The sequence below is a fragment of the Oncorhynchus mykiss genome, chromosome 29 (assembly GCF_057628025.1).
Source record: "Oncorhynchus mykiss isolate SJ-2025 chromosome 29, ASM5762802v1, whole genome shotgun sequence".
NCBI classification, from domain to species: domain Eukaryota; kingdom Metazoa; phylum Chordata; class Actinopteri; order Salmoniformes; family Salmonidae; genus Oncorhynchus; species Oncorhynchus mykiss.
Genome location: NC_143050.1, coordinates 32,645,568 through 32,666,191, shown reverse-complemented (window position 1 = coordinate 32,666,191; position 20,624 = coordinate 32,645,568). Strand labels below are relative to the sequence as shown.

At 41.7% G+C, this 20,624-nt stretch overlaps 1 long non-coding RNA gene across 2 annotated transcripts; it reads left to right on the top strand.

Moving 5' to 3' along the window:
• The first annotated feature begins 9,526 nt into the window (after window positions 1-9,526).
• LOC149970428 (uncharacterized) lies at window positions 9,527-20,354 on the top strand. 2 transcript variants are annotated; one of them, XR_016493452.1, is made up of 3 exons: window positions 9,527-9,891; window positions 18,071-18,234; window positions 18,446-20,354. It is a non-coding gene; the product is annotated as an uncharacterized LOC149970428 (long non-coding RNA). The 2 variants fall into 2 exon arrangements; XR_016493453.1 differs by lacking the exon at window positions 18,071-18,234.
• The last annotated feature ends 270 nt before the right edge of the window (window positions 20,355-20,624 follow it).

Genomic DNA, 20,624 nt, shown 5'->3' with positions numbered 1-20,624 from the left:
AGCACGCGCTCCAGCAGGTATATCTCACTGGTCATCCCCAAAGCCAACACTTCCTTTGGCCTCCTTTCCTTCCAGTTCTCTGCTGCCTATGACTGGAACAAATTGCAAAAATCACTGAAGCTGGAAACTTATATTTCCCTCTCTAACTTTAAACATCAGCTATCTGAGCAGCCTACTGATCACTGCAGCTGTACATAGTCCATCGGTAAATAGCCCACCCAATCTACCTACCTCATCCCCATATTGTTTTTTATTTGCTTTTCTGCTCTTTTGCACACCAGTATCTCTACTTGCACATCATCAATTGCTCATCTATCACTCCAGTGTTAATCTGCTAAATTGTAATTACTTTGCGACTATTGCCTATTATTGCCTACCTCCTCAAGCCATTTGCACACTAAATATAGACTTTCTTTTTATTCTATTGTGTTATTGACTGTACGCTTGTTTATTCCATGTGTAACTCTGTGTTGTTGTTTGTGTCGCACTGCTTTGCTTTATCTTGGCAAGGTCACAGTTGTAAATGAGAACTTGTTCTCAACTAATTTACCTGGTTAAATAAAGGTGAAATAAATAAAAAATATTATTTTAACAACCAGTTAAATCAAATAGCCCCCAAAAATGCAATGCGCATGTTTCAAAATTAGGCTATACATTTGCATTATCCATCGAAATTTAAGCATCAACATTTTTTCTTCTATCCCATGTGTGATCATTGAGGACATCTTTCACAATCATTGATGCAAACAAGACATGTATTGTTCAGATATGGTTACAACATACAGTACCAGTCAAAGGTTAGGACACACCTACTCATTCAAGGGTTTATTTTAAATTTATTCTTTACTATTTTCTACATTGTAGAATAATAGTGAAGACATTGAAACTATGAAATAACAAATATTAAATAATAACTTATGGAATCATGTAGTAGCCAAAAAGTGTAGTAGCCCAAAAATATATTTTATATTTCAGATTCTTCAAAGTAGCCATCCTTTGTCTTGATGACAGTGTCGTGTCTTTACTATGGATTACGTGATATATGACATGCTATTTTATCAAATCAATTCTCTTTAATTAATATTACCTGATTACTTATCATGTAAATGTAATTAACTAGGAATTTGGGGCAAAACGGAAGAATGTTTATAGAGCGGTTGCCTTCCGAATAAACTCTTAAAGACCTGGTAATCTTTTATATCAATAGCAGTCCATTATTAATCGTCAGAATATTCAGTCTCATCTGAACGTCATAATATTCTTGGTTATCTTCACGAACCCAACAAGTTGAATCAGCAATACAACATTTGGTTTAATTACTAATTTACTAAATATTCACACAGAATTACATATACACAGGATTGATCATACATTGATTACTCATTATGTCATAAAAGAAAATGTCCCTAGCGGACGAAACCAATATGATGGGTGGTTACACAAAGAAAGGTGGTTGGGTTTGGATGAAAGAGCGGGAAGACTGAGGAACAAAAGGATTGGTTTTCTATCGGAACTTATAAAGCTATGCTATCGTAAATACAGAATCTTATGCATTCTAAATAACTGCCAATTCGGAAAAGGAAAATGCAATAAATATATTTACTCTGAGCTGTGCTTCGATAGATTGGTCAAAGATGGAAGGCTGGGTTGCCCAGCAGAGATCTCCCCTGTCCTTTGAAGAATATGGTAGAACGGATACGTTGTAGTGCCCTGTCGTCTGGTGGTTGAACGGATATTTTTTAGTACCCTGTTGTCTGGTGGTAGAATGAATACGATGTAGCACCCTGTCGTTCCGAAGAGATGCTTAGTCCGTTCCCAGGCAACGCACGTCCACAGCTGCTGCTGATAACTCGACGCCCAGGATGGATCACTTCTTTAGTGAATAAGAGTTAAAAGTTTATACCAAGTTGCCATACTATAAGCTCACGCTATATTCTGGCTGGTATAGTCAAAATTCATCCTTCCAGCGTGTCGATCGTCACCTCCACATTGAAATTCGCCCTTTGAAATGTATGGACATCAGTCCTCATGTCATCAGGAACACAATGTTAATTTTGTTAGGTTGTAGTCGTTCAACCATTCACAACCAGAGCTCACGCTGAGGTTGGCTTAGTTCTGTAGTTGATATTAGCCCTTTTAAACATATGGACAGCAGTCCTCACCTATTGGGAACACAAGAGGTTGATTTTCATCAATGGGCTTTTTTAGTGGGGGAGAGAAGGGCGTGTTTCATAGTTCACAACCAATGCCTGGGTGGGGCCACCGAGTGAGCATAGTTCACTTATGAAAACAATTCTCTCATTTAGAAGCTAAAATTACATTTAATATTTTCACAAAGAGTTTCACATTTAACATTTAAATTGCACAGCAATTCCATGTGAAACTGATTATCCTCAGTAATGATGTCTCAGATGACAACTGATCTGACATCATATTCTTTAAGTACCAACTGATTTTCAACTGGTTGGATTACCGAAATATGATTCCGTTCCCAACTTTTTGATGTTACCAGACTCTCTATGTTAACAAAGGGCTTTCCAAGAGTCCAATCTGTAGAGTAGAGAGTGAAAAGGGGGAAAGGTATTCATGTCAACGTCATGACAGTCCCCCCTTGTTGGGTTTGATCTTGCGATTAACCTGCACGTTGCAAACCAACATAACAATTACTGTGGGTTGTCCTGGTTGTGGACCATCTTTGTGGTTCCCCTCTGGTGGTTGACCCGGGTCGGGTTTCTGCCAATGAAGAAGTCCGCTCCAATGCTGGGCAGCAGATGTCCAGTTGGTGATCGCTGTTGCAGTCCCCCCCCTCTGGTGGTCTACCTTGGTAGGATTTTTGAAGCTGCAAAGCATCACAGGAATGGCCAGGGGATGTCCGGGTTGAGGAATCGCCATTGCATTCCCCCTCTGGTGGTCGACCCGGGTAGGATGTCTGCAAATGAAGAAGTCCGCTCCATGGCTGGGCAGCGGATGTCCGGATTGGGATCGCCGTTCCAGACCCGTCGTTTGGTCGTCCAGACTGGAAGATCTGGGCAGTAACTTAGGCAGATGTTAACAACACACACACACTCATGAAATATATCATTACATTTCCTCCCAAATAAGCCATGTTGTGGCACTAACTGATGGTTGTATGGGGAAGTTGTTTATGGCCGTATCACTTTCTAAGTGTCGAAGAAAGTGAAACAAAATGAATGAAAGCATACACAAAACAAAATATAGTTATGCCACCTTAATCATCTAATTGGACTGTTCTATATACGTCCATGGTCTTGGCAAAATGACCCTATCATGGCATTGTCTAATGTCATTTCTAGGGCTTTCCTAATTTGTGGTGTGTTGCTTAGGGCACTATCCTCAGTTGATAACTAAATGATAAGTCTACAGCTGTAAGGCACTAGTTTTGGGCAGTCTACAGGGACTTCTGGGAAGAAAACTGGTGAGTACTGTAGCTGTAGAGTCAAAGGACTCAAAGTAAATGTTCAACTTTACTAAGGCTGGTATTTTGCTCGAACCCTTAAGTGATCCTAGCATAAATCCTAATTGGATGTTCCGTTGTACATGTGTGTTTATACTTACACAAGTGCACATGTCAAGGGAAGAAAACCAAGTATCCTGGTAGACTACAACTTGTTCAGAATGAGTCTGACATAATCAGGTCATTTTCAGGTCAATGCCTGGAGGTCAGTCAGAATTGGTGTCGAAGGAGTCTGTAGTGGTTTTACTACAAGTCCCGTAGGTATGAGGAAGTCTATTTCATAGCTATGTTATCCACGGAGGAGCTAACCTCACAACGGAAGTACTCTCTAAGCACTGAATTGAGTCGTACTTGGTGTGATCATGGTTCATGACTTCTAATAACTTTCCTCTTGAATGCAGGGCAACGTCATGACAACAGCTTTGCACACTCTTGGTATTCTCTAAACCATCTTCATGAGGTAGTCACCTGGAATGCATTTCAATTAACAGGTGTGCCTTGTTAAAAGTTAATTTGTGGGATTTCTTTCCTTTTTAACGCGTTTGAGCCAATCAGTTATGTTGTGACAAGGTAGTGGTGGTATACATTCCCCCTTTAAAGACAAACTTAACAGAGGTGTTGGAGAAGTTTGATGAATCACAATGGTGTTGTTCTGATGTACTGAATAGTTGTGGAACTTTTGAGTCATACCAATTCACAATCAAGACCCACTTACAGTGCCTTCAGAAAGTATTCAACCCCTTGACTTTTCCCACATTTTGTTACAACCTGAATTTAAAATGGATTAAATTTAGTTTGTGTCACTGATCTACACACAAAACCCCATAATGTGAAAGTGGAATTACGTTTTTATAAATTTTTACAAATTAATAAAAATTGAAAAGTTTAAATGTCTCGAGACAATAAATATTCAACCCTTCGTTATGGCAAACCTAAATAACTTCAGGAGTAAAAATGTGCTTGACAATAATACATTGCAAGGACTAACACTGTATTCAATAATGGTGATTAAGAAAAAAAAATATGACTATGCAATCTTTGTACCCCACACATACAGTACCATTATCTGTAAGGTCCCTCAGTCGAGCAGTGAATTTCAAACACAGATTCAACCACAAAGACCAGGGAGATTTTCCAATGCCTTACAAAGAAGGGCACCTATTGGTAGATGGGTAAATATTTAAAAAGCAGACATTGAATATCCCTTTGAGCATGGTGAAGTTATTAATTACACTATGGATGGTGTAGTCACTACTACACCTAGTCACTACGAAAATACAGGTGTCCTTCCTAACTCAGTTGACGGAGAGGAAGGAAACTGCTCAGGGATAAAACCATGAGGCCAATCAATGATTATTTTAAACTAGTTACAGAGTTAAATTGCTGTGATAGGAGAAAACTGAGGAAGGATCAACAACATTGTAGTCACTCAACAATACTAACCTAAACTACAGAATGAAAAGAAAGAAGTCTGTACAGAATAGAAATATTCCAAAACATGTATCCTTTTTTTGCAATAAGGCACTAAAGTAATCCTGAAAAAAATGTGGCAAAGAAATTTACTTTTGTCCTGAATACAAAGCATTATGTTTGGGGCAAATCCAACACATCACTGCATACCACTTTTCATATTTTCAAGCGTGGTGGTGGCTGCATTACGTTATGTTTATACTTGCCATCGGCAAGGACCGGGGAGTTTTTTGGGATAAAAAGAAAAAGAATAGAGCTAAGCACAGGCAAAGTCCTATAGGAAAACCTGGATAAATCTCCTTTCCACCGGACACTGGGAGATGAATTCACCTTTCAGCAGGACAATAACCCAAAACACAAGGCCGAATCTACACTGGTTGCTTACCAAGAAGACAGTGAATATTCCTGAGTGGTCGAGTTATAGCTTTGACCTTAATCTACTTGAAAATCTATGGAAAGACTTGGAAATGGTTGTCTAGCAACGAATAATGGGCAAATGTTGCACAATCCAGGTGTGGAAAGATCTTAGAGATTTACCCAGAAAGACTCACAGCTGTAATCGCTGCCAACGGTGATTCAAACGTGTTTAAAGATAAATGAGGGTTTTATTTTCATACATTTTTCACAAATGTCAAAATTTTTCTTACACATCGACATTACAGAGTATGTTGTGTGGATCGTTGACAAAAAAATTACAATTAAATCCATTATAATCCCACTTTGTAACACAACAAAATGTGGAAAAATCTATGGGGTGTGAATGATTTCTGAAGGCACTGTATTTTTCTTTTGAAATTCATAAAAAAGTATTCATCTGCGAACAGGAATCTTTCCTTTAACATAGTGTTGATAGCATGGTGTTGATTCATTGCTCTGGCTTGTCAGCGATAAGGGTTATCAGAAGTTCAGCAAACAGCAGGGTTCTGCCTGGTGCGTGCAGCAGTCACCATGATAATTCAAATTGGTTGTGTATCTATCGGCATGTCTCCCTCTGCTAATGAGTGAGCGTTCACACACACACACACTCACACTCCCCTATTCTCCACACATGCATGCACACACACATGGACGTTCAGCACATACAAAAAAAACAAATAAACACACACACAGAAACACATTCTCTACAATCACTGGGGGACCTGCATCTGGGTGCTACCTGTTTACTTTGAGATACAGTATGCGGCTTGATCCGCCACAACACCTAGCCCCGCCCCTTCCTTTCCCTGCACATCTTGTTATTCACAACATATTTTTGTCTTGTTTTTGCTAAAATGTCACTTTCTCCTGTAGCTGTTTAGCAGTCTCGTCTCGTGGATTAGGAATGTCCAGTGGACTTTGTTTTTAATTCACTCCCAGCATTTAATTTGCAAAACATTATCAGAAAGCGTGGACTAGTGGTTATAAAACAGAGGAGAAATGAAGGACTTTGAGGTCTTTGACAGGATTTAAGAGTCTCTGCTTCCCAAGATTAATGTGGTAAGATCTTAATCACTCTTGTACTGTGACTGTAATAGTACAGCCACAGTATTTTATTTCACATGAACAGTATTCATTTGAATATAAGGTTAGTTTCCCTAAAACGCTCCAAAATAGAGAAGTCGAGTTGACTTTTGGCACTTGAGGAAGTGACTTCTTAAAGTTAAACAAAGGTAACATTATCTTTCACCAGTATCTATCTTTCACTTTCTTTTTCTTGCTGAAGGATTCATGGTATAAACATCTTTGACAAAATTGGGAAGACACATTCATAAGTCTTTATTCTGAAAAAAAAACACAGGAAGCAGAACTAGTTTCACTGCTCTGCACAATGCATGGTGGAGGTATAATTGAGGTCAAGAGGGAGATTAAGGAGTTCCATTCACAGTTGAGACCAACGTCTGCACGTCGGCAACGTCCTTGACTCACAGGGTCATTCTACCAGTGCCAATCACAAAACCTAAAATACACTTTTCATGACAAACTGCTTCAGGATTTGTTCAGGAAATTAAAAAAATATGACTTTTTAAGGGATGATACAGGGGTGGTACAGTGGCCTGTGAAAGTATTCACCATTTTTCCTATTTTGTTGCCTTACAACCTGGAATTAAAATGGATTTTTGGGGGTTTGTGTCATTTGATTTACACAACATGCCTACCACTTTGAAGATGCAAATGTTTGTTTAAATCGTGAAACAAACAAGAAATAAGGCAAAAAAACTGAAAACTTGAGCGTGCATAACTATTCACACCCCCCCCCCCCCCCCCCCCCCCCAAAGTCAATACTTAGTAGAGCCACCGTTTGCAGCAATTACAGCTGCAAGTCTCTTGGGGTATGTCTCTATAAGCTTGACACATCCAGCCACTGGGATTATTGCCCGTTCTTCAAGGCAAAACTGCTCCAGCTCCTTCAAGTTGGCTGGGTTCCGCTGTTGTGCAGCAATCTTTGTCATACCACAGATTCTCAATTGGATTGAGGTCTGGGCTTTGACGAGGCCATTCCAAGACATTTAAATGTTTCCCCTTAAACCATTCAAGTGTTGCTTTAGCAGTATGCTTAGGGTCATTGTCCTGCTGGGAGGTGAACCTCCTTCCCAGTCTCAAATCTCTGGAAGACTGTATTTAGCACAATCCATCATTCCTTCAATTCTGACCAGTTCCCAGTCCCTGCCAATGAAAAAAATCCCCACAGCATGATGCTGCCACCACCATGCTTCAATGTGGGGATGGTGTTCTCAATGTGTTGAGAGGTGTTGGGTTTGCACCAGACGGCCCTCTCTTGGCAAGTTTGTTGTGGTGCCATATTCTTTCTATTTTTTAATAATGGATTTAACGGTGCTCTGTGGGATGTTCAAAGTTTCTGATATTTTTTTATAACCCAACCCTGATCTGTACTTCTCCATAACTTTGTCCCTGACCTGTTTGGAGAGCTCCTTGGTCTTCATGGTGCCGCTTTCTTGGTGGTGCCCCTTGCTTAGTGGTGTTACAGACTCTGGCAGCTTTTAGAACAGGTGTATATATACTGAGATCATTTGACAGATCATGTGACACTTAGATTACACACGGTGGACTTTATTTAACTAATTATGTGACTTCTTAATTAAGGTAATTGGTTGCACCAGATCTTATTTAGGGGATTCATAGCAAAGGGGGTGCATACATATGCACTCAACACTTTTCTGTTTTTTGTATAAAAAAAAGAAGTTTTTTTTTCATTTAACTTCCCAAAATGTGGAATATTTTGTGTATGTCCATTACATGAAATCCAAATAAAAATCTATTTACTAAGGTTGTAATACAACAGAATAGGAAAAACACCAATGGGGATGAATAATGCAAGGCACTGTAAGTTGTTGAATTTCACATTTTGATGTTATTTAAAAACATCCAGGATAATGTTTACCTTGGCTTGCATTCTAATAATTTTATGGAGGGTCAAAGGGTAACCTATTCATATACCGTTTCAAGAGGCAAACCTCTCCCAGATATCCCTACTCATCCATAGTGAAGGGCACTCAGCTCTGATGTGTGCTCTATAAGTGCCTTTTTTTAATTACCCTCTCAAAGGTTGATTAATCAATTTACATGCCAACAGAATACACTACATGACCAAAAGTATGTGGACACTTGCTCATCGAACATCTCATTTCAAAATCATGGGCATTAATATGGAGTTGGTCCCTCCTTTGCTGTTATAACACCCTCCACTCTTCTGGGAAGGCTTTCCACTAGATGATGAAACATTGCTGCGGGGATTTACTTCCATTCAGCCACAAGAGCATTATTGAGGTCGGGCACTGATTTTGGGCAATTAGGCTCACAGTCGGTGTTCCAATTCATCCCAAAGGTGTTCAATGGGGTTGACGTCAGGGCTCTGTGCAGGTCTGTCAAGTTCTTCCACACCGATCCCGACAAACCATATTCTGTATTGACCTCGTTTTGTGCACGGGGGCATTGTCATGGTGAAACAGGAAAGGGCCTTCCCCAAACTCTTGCCACAAAGTTGTAAGCAGAGTTTATCATATATACATAGTCACTTTAACTATACCTTCATGTACATACTACCTAAATTGGGCAGACCAACCAGTGCTCCCGCACATTGGCTAACAAGGCTATCTGCATTGTGTCCCACCACCCGCCAACCACTCTTTTACGCTACTGCTACTCTCTGTTCATCATATATGCATAGTCACTTTAACCATATCTACATGTACACACTCCCTCAATCAGCCTGACTAACCGGTGTCTGTATGTAGCCTCGCTACTTTTATATCCTCGCTACTGTACATAGTCTGTCTTTTTATTGTTGTTTTATTTATTTTCTTACCTTTTATTCACCTAACACCTTTTTTGCACTATAGGTTAGAGCCTGTAAGCAAGCATTTCACTGTTGTATTCGGTGCACGTGACAAATAAACTGTGATTTGATTTGAGAGTCGTCTAGAATGTAATTGTATTGCTGTAGTGTTAAGATTTTCAAATTTTTTCGACCCAAGATGGCATAGCAGTCAGACGTCCTTTGTCCTCGACTTGTCGTGTCCCGTGTATATATTGTGGCAAAGAAGGGGGTCGAGTGATAAATGGCAGATATGTGAGCATAACTAATAAACGGGCTCTGCCCGATCACTAAAATGGCCACCCCTGTCAGAACTACAGATCACAAAATGGCCGACCGCCAAAACTACAAGTCCCAGAAGCAAGGGGAACCCTCAGAAGGTGGAGCCGACACACAGATAAAGGGTCAAGAAAAACCAGGAAGAGGGAGAGAGAGTGCTGGAAGGATCTATGAACAATAGAGAAAGAGACAATATAGATTGGCTGGATTTACCGTGTATGAGCTGGATTGTTTTGGATTTACCTGTTGGCGTTTGGACCTGGACCTACCGAGAACCCGATTCGTGTACCGAACCCTGCTATCCTTGACCTCGCCTACAGCCTGGGTGGACCAGGACGGAGAAACAAACACACAGGTACTATCCTGTTCGAAATAACTCTCATTCTTGGGTGATTTGGTGACAGTTTACCACTTAATTTGTGACAAACGCTCCTAACCTTGAAGAGGTTTGCCACAATATATATTTACATATTTTTTTTGCATATCTTTTCTATATATATATATATATATATATCATCCATCTTAAATAAGCATGCCCCATTCAATAAATGTAGAACCAGGAAGAGATATAGCCCTTGGTTCTCTCCAGACCTGACTGCGCTTAACCAACACAAAAACATCCTGTGGCGTTCTGCATTAGCATCAAATAGCCCCCTTGATATGCAACTTTTCAGGGAAGTTAGAAACCAATATACACAGGCAGTTAGAAAGGCCAAGGCTAGCTTTTTCAAGCAGAAATTTGCTTCCTGCAACACAAACTCAAAAAAGTTCTGGGACACCATAAAGTCCATGGAGAATAAGAACACCTCCTCCCAGCTGCCCACTGCACTGACGATAGGAAACTCTGTCACCACCGATAAATCCACTATAATTGAGAATTTCAATAAGCATTTTTCTACGGCTGGCCGTGCTTTCCACCTGGCTACCCCTACCCCGGTCAACAGCACTGTACACCCCCACAGCAACTCCCCTAAGCCTTCCACATTTCTCCTTCTCCCAAATCCAGTCAGCTGATGTTCTGAAAGAGCTGCAAAATCTGGACCCCTACAAATCATCCGGGCTAGACAATCTGGACCCTCTCTTTCTAAAATTATCTGCCGAAATTGTTGCAACCCCTATTACTAGCCTGTTAAACCTCTATTTCGTGTCGTCTGAGATTCCCAAAGACTGGAAAGCAGCTGCGGTCATCCCCCTCTTCAAAGGGGAGGACACTCTTGATCCAAACTGCTATAGACCTATATCTATCCTAACCTGCCTTTCTAAGGTCTTCGAAAGCCAAGTCAACAAACAGATTACCGACCATTTCAAATCTCTTCTCCGCTATGCAATCTGGTTTCAGAGCTGGTCATGGGTGCACCTCAGCCACGCTCAAGGTCCTAACCGATATCTTAACCGCCATCGATGAGAAACAATACTGTGCACCTGTATTCGTTGACCTGGCCAAGGCTCTGTCAATCACCACATCCTCATCGGCAGACTCGATAGCCTTGGTTTCTCAAATGATTGCCTCACCTGGTTCACCAACTACTTCTCTGATAGAGTTCAGTGTGTCAAATCAGAGGGCCTGTTGTCCGGGCCTCTGGCAGTCTCTATGGGGGTGCCACAGGGTTCAATTCTTGGGCCGACTCTCTTCTCTGTATACATCAATGATGTCGCTATTGCTGCTGGTGAGTCTCTGATCCACTTCTACGCAGACGACACTATTCTGTATACTTCTGGCCCTTCTTCGGACAATCCTCCAGGCAAGCTTCAGTGCCATACAACTCTCCTTCCGTGGCATCCAACTGCTTTTACATACAAGTAAAACTAAATGCATGCTCTTCAACAGATCGCTGCCTGCACCTGCCCTCTCCTTCCAGTTCTCTGCTGCCAATGACTGGAACGAACTACAAAAATCTCTGAAACTGGAAACACTTATCTCCCTCACTAGCTTTAAGCACCAGCTGTCAGAGCAGCTCACAGATTACTGCACCTATACATAGCCCATCTATAATTTAGCCCAAATAACTACCTCTTCCCCTACTGTATTTATTTATTTAGCTCCTTTGCACCCTATTATTTCTATTTCACACATTCTTCCACTGCAAATCTACCATTCCAGTGTTTTACTTGCTATATTGTATTTACTTTGCCACCATGGCCTTTTTTGCCTTTCCCTCCCTTATCTCACCTCATTTGTTCACATTGTATCTAGACTTTTTCTACTGTATTATTGACTGTATGTTTGTTTTACTCCATGTGTAACTCTGTTGTTTTTTGTGTCGGACTGCTTTGCTTTATCTTGGCCAGGTCGCAAATGTAAATGAGAACTTGTTTTCAACTTGCCAACCTGGTTAAATAAAGGTGAAATAAAATAAAAAATAATTTTAAAAAGATTTCCCTTCACTGGAACTAAGGGGCCTTTATCTATGGAGATTGCATGTCAGTGAGATTGCATGTCCTACATTTTATACACCTGTCAGCAATGGGTTTGACTGAAATAGCCGAATCCACTAATTTGAAGGGTTGTCCTCATACTTTCGTATATTTAGTGTATATTAAAGTAACCCTTGCAATTCTGTGTCGGTGCTAGTACTTAGAAAAAGGTTCCAAAAGGGTTCTTTGTAAAGCAAATAATTCAACCTGAAACTTTCTCATCCTAAGAACCGTTTTTGGAAGAATCTGAATAAGCTTTTTTAGAGATGTTTTATTTTAAATATTGCCTGGGCATTAGTGTTTACCTCAGTGTTTTAACTTTGATCCTCTAGAGTTTAAAGTGATAGGTGTGAGAATTATTTAAACTGTACCTATATAGGAATATTTGTACACATCAAATTAGCCAGTTACCTAGTCACCTAGATCTTTCAGTGTAATGTTTCTAGTTGATTCAGGAATGAAATTAACTCTAAGGTCAAACACTCAGTGGTGTAAAATAACCCAAGTGTTGCTGTTAATATCCAAAGTGAGTGTGATTGTGTAATTTTTACTCTGCCCACACCAAACATGGTAAAATATAAATAAAAATGCCAAATGACATATTTCCATACAAATGTATGTATTCCAAACACATTTACAAATGCATAGAAAATGCATTATTTGGCTAATTTATCTGAAAAATATAAATATATTTTTTCCAAATGGTAGAGTAAAACACTCAAAACCACACCCATCATTAATTATCATATTTTTATTTTACCAGGCAAGTCAGCTAAGAACAAATTCTTATTTTCAATGACGGCCTGGGAACAGTGGGTTAACTGTCTGTTCAGGGGCAGAACGACAGAGGGGGGGTTTGAACTCGCAACCTTCCGGTTACTAGTCCAACGCTCTAACCACTAGGCTACCCTGCCGCCCCATATTTATATATTTATATATTTTCCAGCATGCTCTATTAGCAGGTTGATTTTTAGAATTGTTTGTTTAGATATCTGTGTTTTTGCATATACATTATTTGATTGATCTTATGCTACACAAAGATATATAACATACAATCAAATCTGTTAGTAGTTCCAGTTAAGATGGTAGTCTCAATTGCCTTGGCAGACATTCTGGATGTTTAAAAGTTCCAATTGTTGGATAGCCTCACTCTGGCTGGATTCATATAGGAATTACATGTCACTTCACAAATCCACATTTGTTTTATTTATTTAGGCAAGTCAGTTAAGAACAAATTCTTCTTTACAATGACGGCCAACTGTCCTATAGGACTCCCAATCACTGCCGGACGTGATACAGCCTGGGTTTGAACCAGGGACTGTAGTGACACCTCTTAGCGCAGATGCAGTAACTTAGACCGCTGCACCAATCGGGAGCCCAACGTAATTTGACTTGCAGGCCTGAAAACAAGCAGTTCACAAACTCCGTATTTTTTTTTATTTTACCAGGAAAGTCGGATAAGAACAAATTCTTCTTTACAATGACGGTCTACTGGGGAACAGTGGGTTAACTGCCTTGTTCAGGGGAAGAACGACAGATTTTTACCTTGTCAGCTCGGGGATTCAATCCAGTAACCTTTTGGTTACTGGCCCAACGCTCTAAACACTAGGGTACCTGCCGCCCACGAAAGTGTGACTAGTGCTAGAGTATAACTAGTCACTCAAAGAAAGGCCTTGTATGTAATGTATTGTCATAAAGAGTTTAATTTTAAAGGCTAATAGGGCTGGTGGAACCATTTATAGAGGGTTCTAGGTAGAACCCTTCACAGGGGGTTATATTAAAAACCCTACACAGAGGGTTATATTCCCCTATATGGTCCTACTTGGCACCTTTTAAAAAAAAATGTATAGGCCTAAATACACAGACGCTATATACACACACGTCTCTCCTTTTCTCTCTTTGTCCCTCTTCCACGCATCAACATATACACGCACGAGAGTACACATAAGCACGCTTGACGCACATGCACATGCATACACACACACAAACGCACACACTCCCACTCCCAACACACAAAGAAGTAATGATCTGTTGCTCTCTCTGTATGGTAGTAAATTAATAATAGCTTTGGTAATGTGAGCTGAAATTTTGTAATCAGGACCAGGGGAGTAGTGAGTGACCCAGCTAAATAAGATACAGATAGATGATCCTCTCTGTGGGGAAAATAATTTGGTTTCCTTCCATCTCTATCCCTCTTTCCTTCTCCACCACCTTCTTCCTCTGTCTTCTCCCTCTATAACTTGATTACTGCTTGGCGATTGCAAACGACTCGCTCACAGACGAAAACAATGCATTTCTCTGTAGAGGCTGTGCATCGGTGAGTTCATATTACAAGCTTTAAGATCTGTAACCGGAGTACTGGTGTACCACACCCCAGGCAAGGCAGGTGGGCCCATGGGCTCAGGGGGCCTTCACCCCCACCCCCCCAAAAACACACACTTATACACATTATATATATATATATATATGTATATCAGTGCCTTGCGAAAGTATTCGGCCCCCTTGAACTTTGCGACCTTTTGCCACATTTCAGGCTTCAAACATAAAGATATAAAACTGTATTTTTTTGTGAAGAATCAACAACAAGTGGGACACAATCATGAAGTGGAACGACATTTATTGGATATTTCAAACTTTTTTAACAAATCAAAAACTGAAAAATTGGGCGTGCAAAATTATTCAGCCCCCTTAAGTTAAATCTTTGTAGCGCCACCTTTTGCTGCGATTACAGCTGTAAGTCGCTTGGGGTATGTCTATCAGTTTTGCACATCGAGAGACTGACATTTTTTCCCATTCCTCCTTGCAAAAAAGCTCGAGCTCAGTGAGGTTGGATGGAGAGCATTTGTGAACAGCAGTTTTCAGTTCTTTCCACAGATTCTCGATTGGATTCAGGTCTGGACTTTGACTTGGCCATTCTAACACCTGGATATGTTTATTTTTTAACCATTCCATTGTAGATTTTCCTTTATGTTTTGGATCATTGTCTTGTTGGAAGACAAATCTCCGTCCCAGTCTCAGGTCTTTTGCAGACTCCATCAGGTTTTCTTCCAGAATGGTCCTGTATTTGGCTCCATCCATCTTCCCATCAATTTTAACCATCTTCCCTGTCCCTGCTGAAGAAAAGCAGGCCCAAACCATGATGCTGCCACCACCATGTTTGACAGTGGGGATGGTGTGTTCAGCTGTGTTGCTTTTACGCCAAACATAACGTTTTGCATTGTTGCCAAAAATTTCAATTTTGGTTTCATCTGACCAGAGCACCTTCTTCCACATGTTTGGTGTGTCTCCCAGGTGGCTTGTGGCAAACTTTAAACTACACTTTTTATGGATATCTTTAAGAAATGGCTTTCTTCTTTCCACTCTTCCATTAAGGCCAGATTTGTGCAATATACGACTGATTGTTGTCCTATGGACAGAGTCTCCCACCTCAGCTGTAGATCTCTGCAGTTCATCCAGAGTGATCATGGGCCTCTTGGCTGCATCTCTGATCAGTCTTCTCCTTGTATGAGCTGAAAGTTTAGAGGGACGGCCAGGTCTTGGTAGATTTGCAGTGGTCTGATACTCCTTCCATTTCAATATTATCGCTTGCTCCTTGGGATGTTTAAAGCTTGGGAAATCTTTTTGTATCCAAATCTGGCTTTAAAGTTTTTCACAACAGTATCTCGGACCTGCCTGGTGTGTTCCTTGTTCTTCATGATGCTCTCTGCGCTTTTAACGGACCTCTGAGACTATCACAGTGCAGGTGCATTTATACGGAGACTTGATTACACACAGGTGGATTGTATTTATCATCATTAGTCATTTAGGTCAACATTGGATCATTCAGAGATCCTCACTGAACTTCTGGAGAGAGTTTGCTGCACTGAAAGTAAAGGGGCTGAATAATTTTGCACGCCCAATTTTTCAGTTTTTGATTTGTAAAAAAAAGTTTGAAATATCCAATAAATGTCGTTCCACTTCATGATTGTGTCCCACTTGTTGTTGATTCTTCACAAAAAAATACAGTTTTATATCTTTATGTTTGAAGCCTGAAATGTGGCAAAATGTCGCAAAGTTCAAGGGGGCCGAATACTTTCGCAAGGCACTATATATATATATATATATCTGAGTATACGAAACTCTTTGCTCTTTCCATTTACATAGCTTTCACCTGGATTCACCTGAACAGTCTATGATCTCTTATTTATGTAACTTGGTAAATCCACTTCAATCAGTGTAGATGAATGGGAGGAGTCAGGTTAAAGAATGAGAAGTCACTTTAAGGCACTTAAATAAGTCTTGAGACATGGAGTGTGTGTGTGCCATTCAGAGTGTGAATGGGCAAGAAAAAAGACTTTAGTGCCTTTGAACGGAGTATGGTAGTAGGTGCTAGGCTCACTGGTTTGAGTCAAGAATTGCAAAGCTGCTGAGTTTTTCCACACTCAGTATCCTGTGTGGTCCACCCCCAAAGGACATTCAGCCAACTTAACACAACTGTGGGAAGCATTGGAGTCAACATGGGCCAGCATCCATGTGGAATACTTTCAACACCTTGTGTAGTCCATGCCCCGAATGAAATTGAGACTGTTCTGAGGGCATAATATTCCTAACTCAATATTAGGAAGGTGTTCCTAATGTTTGGTATACTCAGTGTATATACGGTATACAGTGGGGAGAACAAGTATTTGATACACTGCCAATTGTGCAGGTTTTCCTACTTACAAAGCATGTAGAGGTCTGTCATCTTTATCATAGGTACACTTCAACTGTGAGAGACTGAATCTAAAATAAAAATCCAGAAAATCACATTTGTATGATTTTTAAGTAATTAATTTGCATTTTATTCCATGACATAAGTATTTGATCACCTGCCAACCAGTAAGAATTCCGGCTCTCACAGACCTGTTAGTTTTTTTTTAAGAAGCCCTCCTGTTCTCCACTCATTACCTATATTAACTGCACCTGTTTGAACTTGTTACCTGTATAAAAGGCACCTGTCTACACACTCAATCAAACAGACTCTAACTTCTCCACAATGGCCAAGACCAGAGAGCTGTGTAAGGACATCAAGGATAAAATTGTAGACCTGCACAAAGCTGGGATGGGCTACAGGACAATAGGCAAGCAGCTTGGTGAGAAGGCAACAACTGCTGGCGCAATTATTAGAAAATGGAAGAAGTTCAAGAAGACGGTCAATCACCCACGGTCTGGGCCTCCATGCAAGATCTCACCTTGTGGGTCATCAATGATCATGAGGAAGGTGAGGGATCAGCCCAGAACTACACGGCAGGACTTGGTCAATGACCTGAAGAGAGCTGGGACCACAGTCTCAAAGGAAACCATTAGTAACACACTACGCCGTCATGGATTAAAATCCTGCAGTGCACCTAAGGTCCCCCTGCTCAAGCCAGCGCATGTCCAGGCCCGTCTGAAGTTTGCCAATGACCATCTGGATGATCCAGAGGAGGAATGGGAGAAGGTCATATGGTCTGATGAGACAAAAATAGAGCTTTTTGGTCTAAACTCCACTCGCTGTGTTTGGAGGAAGAAGAAGGATGAGTACATCCCCAAGGACACCATCCCAACCGTGAAGCATGGAGGTGGACACATCATTCTTTGGGGATGCTTTTCTGTAAAGGGGACAGGACGACTGCACCGTATTGAGGGGAGGATGGATGGGGCCATGTATCGTGAGATCTTGGCCAACAACCTCCTTCCCTCAGTAAGAGCATTGAAGATGGGTCGTGGCTACGACCCGAAACACACAGCCAGGGCAATTAAGGAGTGGCTCCGTAAGAAGCATCTCAAGGTCCTGGAGTGGCCTAGCCAGTCTCCAGACCTGAACCCAATAGAAAATCTTTGGAGGGAGCTGAAAGTCCGTATTGCCCAGCGACAGCCCCGAAACGTGAAGGATCTGAAGAAGGTCTGTATGGAGGAGTGGGGCAAAATCCCTGCTGCTGTGTGTGCAAACCTGGTCAAGAACTACAGGAAACGTATGATCTCTGTAACTGCAAACAAACGTTTCTGTACCAAATATTAAGTTCTGCTTTTCTGATATATCAAATACTTATGTCATGCAATAAAATGCAAATTAATTACTTCAAAATCATACAATGTGATTTTCTGGATTTTTGTTTTAGATTCTGTCTCTCACAGTTGAAGTGTACCTAGATGTGGACATCTGCAGGCTCTGGAGAGGGAACCTGCTCCTGCGACCTGCCATCCAGAACACATATATGTCCCCATTGGGGTGAGATATCGACTGTTGACCAGGGCACATACATCCCTCGCCGCTGGACACCCAGTATGTCAACTCATGCTCCATATGTACACAATCCAAGTCTCCCCATCTTTCTCCAGCAGGGAAACTACTTCGGCCTTGGTCACATCTGTCCATAGATTTTGTTACTGATCTTCCCCCGTCTGATGGTTTTACCACTGTTATGGTTGTTGTGAACAGATTCTCCAAATCCTGCCATTTTATCCCTCTCTCTGGTCTCCCTACCACCCTCCAGGTCACTGAGGCACTGTTCCAGCAGGTTTTCCAGCACTATGGCCTTCTGGAGGACATCGTCTCCGACTGTGGCCCGCAATTCACGCAGCGGGTATGGTGAGCCTTCAAGGAGAAGTTGGGGGTCAGCCTTACATCCGGATATTGGCTTCAGCCCAGCGGGCAGGTGGAGAGGACCAACCAGGAGCTGGGGAGGTTCCTTCGGAGTCACTGTCAGGACCGGCAGGGGGAGTGGGCCCGGTTCCTTCTCTGGGCGGAGTACGCCCAAAACTCACTTTGTAACTCCTCCACTGGGTTGTCTCCCTTCCAGTGCTTCCTGGGGTACCAGCTGGCCCTGGCCCCGTGGACCCCGAGCTAGACCCTGTGGTGGATGAGTGGTTCCGGTGCGCAAAGGAGGTCTGGAGCGTTGCCCACGTGAAGCTCCAACTTGCCGTCTGCTGACAGAAGGAGCAGGCAAACCGCTACCGCAGTGAGGTTCCCGTGTTCCAAACGACCAGTAACATCCCGCTACGCCTGCCCTGCTGGAAGCTGAGCCCCCGGTTTGTGAGGCTTTTCAAAGGAGGGTCAATAAGGTACCCTACCGATTACAGCTCCCCACTGACTACCGGATCTTACCCTTGTTTCTCGTTGGTTGGTGTTTCCTGGTCCTCAGGTTGGTTTTTCCTGGTCCCCTGGCTGATGCTGTCCCTCATGACACCCTCCGCCACCCTTGGACAACGAGGGAAGCTTCACCTATGCCATCAGATCCCTCCTGGACTCCCAACGTTGTGGGGGTCGGCTACAGTACCTGGTGAACTGGGAGGGGTATGGTCCAGAGGAGCGGTGTTGGGTTCCGGTGGATGACATTATAGATCCCAACATCATCCGAGATTTCCACCTTCGCCATCCAGACCGGCCCGCTCCTCGCCCTCAGGGCTGTCCTGTGGCTGGAGCCGCACGTCAGGGAATGTACTGCCACGTCTAATCCCGCTCCACCACTCCGGTGCGCAATATCTGTGGTTTACTAACCACCAGTCCTGGGAAACCATCATAACACACACCTGGCAACCATCATTACGCACACCTGCGTCCCATAATTTGGTACACCTAGACTACACCTAGACTTTATCAATACCCTGAGTACACCCCCTTTTTTTAGCCCTCAGTTGTCATCAGCCCGTAGGTGTTATTGGTTCTCTCTCACATTCAGTACGCTTCCCATGTTTGTTCTTTTGTATCTGTCCAGTATTAAACTCACTTTCTGCACCTGCTTTCTGACTCTTGGCATATACGCTACAATCACGGTGGCAAGGCATATGAACTAAAAGGATATATAGACCAAACAACGCAATTTTGACAACATATGGGTTGTCAAATATGACAATTTTTTCCTGGCTGAGATTCCCCATTAATTTTACCCACACACCGCAGTTGTCATACCAAGCGGTGATGCAGCCGGTCAAGATGCTCTCAATGGTGCTGCTGTATAACTTTTTGTGGATCTGAGGTCCCATGACAAATCTTATTAGCCTTTTGTGGGGGATGAGGTGTTGTCGTGCCCCCTTCATGGGTGTGTTGGTGTGTGTGAGCCATTATAGATCCAAGTGGTGTAAAGTACTTAAGTAGTACTTGTTGGGGTATATATACACTTTAATATTTAGATTTGTACTTTTACTTCACTACATTCCTAATGAAAAATAATGTAACATTACCCTGACACCAAAAAAGTACTCGTTACATTTTGAATGCTTAGCAGGACAGGAACATTGTCCAATTCACACACATATCAAGAGAACATTCCTGGTTATCCCTACAACCTCTGACGTGGCGAACTCACTAAATAAAAATGCTTCATTTGTAAATTATGTTTTGGAGCGTGCCCCTGGCTATCCACAAAAAAATAAAAAACCTTCTGCCGTCTGGTTTGCTTAATATATGGAATTTGAAATTATTTATACTTTTACTTTTGAAACTTGTGTATATTTTAACTATTACATTTACTTTTGATAACTAAAGCTGCAATGTCTAACTTTTTGGGCGACCCGAACACATTCACATGTTTTTATAGATCTGTTATTATCAATGAAAGCAAGTCTAACAAGTGCTAGATCTGTTCTGTGTGCTATTTCTATGCTTCCCATTCTTATGTTTTGTTTTTGCATCTTTTACTTTCGGTTTTGTACACCAGCTTCAAACACCCAAAA